Here is a 5,000-nt window from a genome sequence, read left to right on the forward strand (position 1 = left end):
CCACGGTCGACAAAACTAGATAGAATTTTTGTTTGTTTTTTATTCACATTCACTGAGCAATACATAAATTGTACAAACTATTCAATAACTAATGCACTACTGTTTAAATTACCCACCACAAGACACTTCACATGTATGGTATCATAAGAAAAACACGTATAGCTGCACCTAGTCAGGTAATCTGGGAGGGAAGACATTCTGGAAAAAAAACCGTGGCGAGACGGATGTGGATCTCGAACAGTATTTTAGTCACCCTTGATATTACTACGTCCTGAATAGGTTGTATATTAAATCAAATTAAACAGTTTTTTATCCTTAATGCATCACTCGAAGTGTGATTACAGCTTGCACTGTTTGTGGCTGTAGATAACAAGTGATTCGTGTAAAGCTGTTGATGCACAACGTGACAATCATAAAACCAGAGAAAGTGATCATCCGATCGCCATAAACCTGAGATACATGCCATACCAAGTTTGAATAAGTTTACTTGATGAGATCACATTTTGGAGCAGAAATAACTTGATACACTTGGGGATAACTTCTGAACAAATGACTCTTAACAAGCAGACAACCGACGTAGATGAGAAGGGCTGTTTTAGCTGAAACTCTGGACAGTTGTCACATCCGTTCGGTTCTGCTGTGTAAAAACAAACAAAAAACAACAAAAATAATAATAAAAAATTAAAAAGTAATCAATTGAAAGAAACTGAGATATAAAATTCATCTCTGGAAAGGCAGCTCAGATTTCTCGGAATATGCATTTGAGAGGAACGTAACTGATGATTGAACATATGTTTTATTTGACGACTGAGAAGCACAGGGGAAAGAGAATGATTGAAAGGGCTGTCTGCTTAGTGTGTTGTATCAGTGTGACATCTACACGGGTTGGCATTAATAACAATTAGGAAGATTGAGATGACTCGGTAAGTGTGTCGAGTCTACGCACGCTATTTTTATAACCAGTTAAATTGGCAACTTGGTAACCAGATCTAATAGGCGATTATGATTATTGACAAGATCATATGACATTTGGTTTGAATTGCTTATCTTTCGTTATCTATGATTTACACATCGGAAGTGCGTTCATTTTACTTATCTTAAATTATCTTTATTCAGCTATACTAATTTAGATTTTTAACTAAATTCATACTGAATCTAATTAAAGCTACGGTTCTATTCTTCACACACACACACACACACACACACACACACACACACACACACACACACACACACACACACACACATATATATAGGTGTGTGTGTGTGTGTGTGTGCGTGTGTGTGTGTGTGTGTGTGTGTGTGTGTGTGTGTCTGTATTATGAGTGTGTTGTAAATACATATATCAGTTTATATGATATATATGCATATTTTCATATATGTATATATGCATATATACATATATGTATATACGTATGTTTATATATATGTATATATACAAATATATATATACATATAAATGTAGATGTATATATACATGTATATATATATGTATTATATATATGATATATATATATGTATTATATATATGATATATATATATATATATATATGTGTGTGTATTATATATATGATATATATATATATATGTGTATCATATATATGATATATATATGTATATGTACAATTTCCATGCATGTACACATATATTTATTTATTTATTGAATATGCATCGATCTTGCCTGACAAAATACAGAACGCGCAGCGATGACTCAACCTCCTCGCGTGTTTTCCCCGAGCCTGCAGCGCCGACGATCAGCTGCCTTTGTCGACATGTTCCTCGGGCGGACAGAAACAACGCTGACAAGTGACGCGAGAGATGCAGCAGCCGAGTGTGACTAATAGAACTGTATAACTGTAGGTTTTCCTCGAGAATTTCACAGGTTTACTACTGTTTCTTTGTTCCATAGTGATGAGAGTCAGTGTATTCTGAGGGGTAGAATATTTGGTGATTCGTTTGAGTCAGTATATTGTATCTTATTTATGATGTAAGATTCAGCAAATGATACAAAAACCTTGGTCCTCTTGGTATGCATGGCCGGCTGCGAGTCACGGAGCTCTCTCTCTCTCTCTCTCTCTCTCTCTCTCTCTCTCTCTCTCTCTCTCTCTCTCTCTCTCTCTCTCTCTCTCTCTCTCTCTCTATCTCTCTCTCTCTCTCTCTCTCTCTCATCTCTCCCCCTCACCCTCCCCTTCTCTCCCTCTCCCCCCCCCTCTCTCTCTCTCTCTCTCTCTCTCTCTCTCTCTCTCTCTCTCTTCCTCTCTCTCTCTCTTCCTCTCTCTCTCTCTTCCTCTCTCTCTCTCTTCCTCTCTCTCTCCCTCCCCTTCTCTCCCTCTCTCCCTCACCCCCTCTCTCTCCCTCCCTCCCCCCCCCCTCTCTCTCTCTCTCTCTCTCTCTCTCTCTCTCTCTCTCTCTCTCTCTCTCTCTCTCTCTCTCTCTCTCTCTCTCTCTCTCTCTCTCTCTCTCTAGTGACCTGTTCTCGTGATCTCTTGCGTCTCATATACCAGAAAAGCCATGTGTTCCTTATCTCACAGTAATTCCACACCCGTGAAAATGACGAATGGCCTTAGAACACGCTAATTCAACCCTTATTGCTCGTGAACAATTTCCATGCTATTATTCCAATGTCTATGTGTATAACTATGTGTTGTTTATACTCGAAATGTTCGTTAGAAAAGGCTTATTCTGAATCACAAAGTATATTACTGCTATCATTGTCGATATTCAAATGTCTTTATGTTTTGTGAATACTCAGCAATATTTGTCTCCTTATCACGAGGCTTTTTAGTCTTGTAAACACCATAACTCTTCTTACATACAACCGTATATAAGGTACCCTTGTTCCTTCACCACGAAACCACCATGTGACCATATGTATCGGACTTTTATGTTCATTCAAATTATTTCATGTTTTCCATTATGAAATGTTCCAAAACGGGCAGGTCGCCCCGCTTTTCCCTGAGCGCCCCTGCCTTGCCTGTCCTCTGTATCACACCTACCACACTCCCGTGCTAATAAAGCTTAGAAGCTACGACAACTTTCACTTCACTTCAAGACCACCACACAAGAAAGAGAGAGAGAGAGAAAAGATAAGACCACCACAGTACATTACACTGGTGGCATAACGCTGGGATACCGCACCTGTGTGAGCTATTACATTGGTAGCATAGCACTGGGATATCGCACAACACTAGTTCACTACCATTACACACTCTCTCTCTCTCTCCCCTCCCTCTCTCTCTCTCTCTCTCTCTCTCTCTCTCTCTCTCTCTCTCTCTCTCTCTCTCTCTCTCTCTCTCTCTCTCTCTCTCTCTCTCTCTCTCTCTCTCACTCTCTCTCTCTATATATATATATCACTCTCTCACTCTCTCACTTTCTCACTCACTCACTCTCTCTCTCTCTCTCTCTCTCTCTCTCTCTCTCTCTCTCTCTCTCTCTCTCTCTCTCTCTCTCTCTCTCTCTCTATATATATATATATCACTCTCTCACTCTCTCACTTTCTCACTCACTCACTCTCTCTCTCTCCCTCTCTCTCTCTCTCTCGCTCTCTTTCTCTCTCTCTTTCACTCTCCCTCTCTCCCTCTCCCTCTCTCTCTCTTTCCCGCCCCCCCCCCTCTCTCTCTCTCTCCCATTCCCTCCCTCTCTCTCTCTCCCGCTCCCCCCCCCCTCCTTTCTCTCCCTCTCTCTCTTCCCTCTCTCTCTATCTCTATATCTATCTCTATCTCTATCTCTATCTCTATCTCTATCTCTATCTCTCCCTCTCCCTCTCCCTCTCCCTCTCTCTTTCTTGGAGATCATGTAATTTACTTTTTCTTTAATGAAGATTTGGTAATAAAAGTTTACCAAGAGAAACTATAAAGAGTGAACGTGAACGAATGAGAGGTAGATATTGTTACGTCACCGGGTTGCTTACTCCTTCACAGCCCCTACTGTAGGCTGCTGTTACCCAGATGCTCCTCAGGACGCCCTTTGTTAACAGCAACTCCGGCGCGATCACGAGGCTAGCCTGTCGGCTTCTTAGTAAGGATGCAAATGAGAGGCAATACTTTGCTATATAACCCCTGCTTTATTAGTCACACTCACTACAGGCACTGAAGAAACTCGTCTACAAATCTTGTGACTTTTCAGGAAGTCACAAGATATACAGCTTATTAACGTTTGTGAGCGTTATCTCGGATTGGTCACTGGTCACTTGGCCGCGTCTCTCTCCCGCGCCTTGCGTCCTATTTCGTACACACACGAATACGTTTTATGCTTTCTCCTTTCCTTAAATCACTCTAGCATAGCGATTTGTTTATGCCATGTATACGTAAAGAACAAGAGAGAAAGAGAGATAGGGAGAGAGAGAGAAAGGAAGAGAGAGAGAGATAGATAGATAGATAGAGAGAGAGAGAGAGAGAGAGAGAGAGAGAGAGAGAGAGAGAGAGAGAGCGAGACAGAGAAAGATAGTGAGAGAGAGAGAGGAAACGACTGAGAGCGTGAGTGAACGAGAGAGCTTGACAAATCGACAGACGGAGTGAAAACGAGAAGAAAATGAGCGAGCGAGTGGATGAATGAGTAAGAAATAGAAAGCCAGACAGAGAAAGAGAGATGAAGAGGCCTAAAAAAAATTAAACTAAAGAAAAAGATAGAGAAAAAAGATAAAAGAGATGTAGAGTGAAGGGGATCGAGAGACAGCAACTGCACAGTCATGCGGGCACTAAGTTGCTCGATATTGCATAATAGCGGCTGTGGCCCGAATTTACAACAGCATATTAACGCCGTTTAACTTCCACCACTCAAGGAGGACACCAGTCTCGTAAGTATTTTGAGAAACAAATTCAGATTAGAGATTAGTTTACAAATAGAGATTAGAGATCAGGTTAGGGATTAAATATTACAGCAAAAGATGAGATTTTTAGAGATTTGTTTATGAGTTCCACTGGATGATGAATGAGCAGTGTGTGAATGTGCGCAAGACACTCTATTAATGCACTCTTCAATATTTGAACAAAGACATGTC

General features: G+C 40.7%; 1 protein-coding gene across 1 annotated transcript in view; it reads left to right on the forward strand.

Moving 5' to 3' along the window:
• The first annotated feature begins 4,467 nt into the window (after positions 1–4,467).
• Positions 4,468–5,000, forward strand: part of LOC125025646 (RNA polymerase II degradation factor 1-like) — a 25,524-nt gene continuing 24,991 nt past the window's right edge. The window contains exon 1 of the mRNA XM_047613748.1: positions 4,468–4,796. The gene's annotated coding sequence lies outside the window, so the exon portion shown is untranslated. The remainder of the gene's footprint in view (positions 4,797–5,000) is intronic.

The sequence above is a fragment of the Penaeus chinensis genome, chromosome 5 (assembly GCF_019202785.1).
Source record: "Penaeus chinensis breed Huanghai No. 1 chromosome 5, ASM1920278v2, whole genome shotgun sequence".
Classification (NCBI taxonomy): Eukaryota; Metazoa; Arthropoda; class Malacostraca; order Decapoda; family Penaeidae; genus Penaeus; species Penaeus chinensis.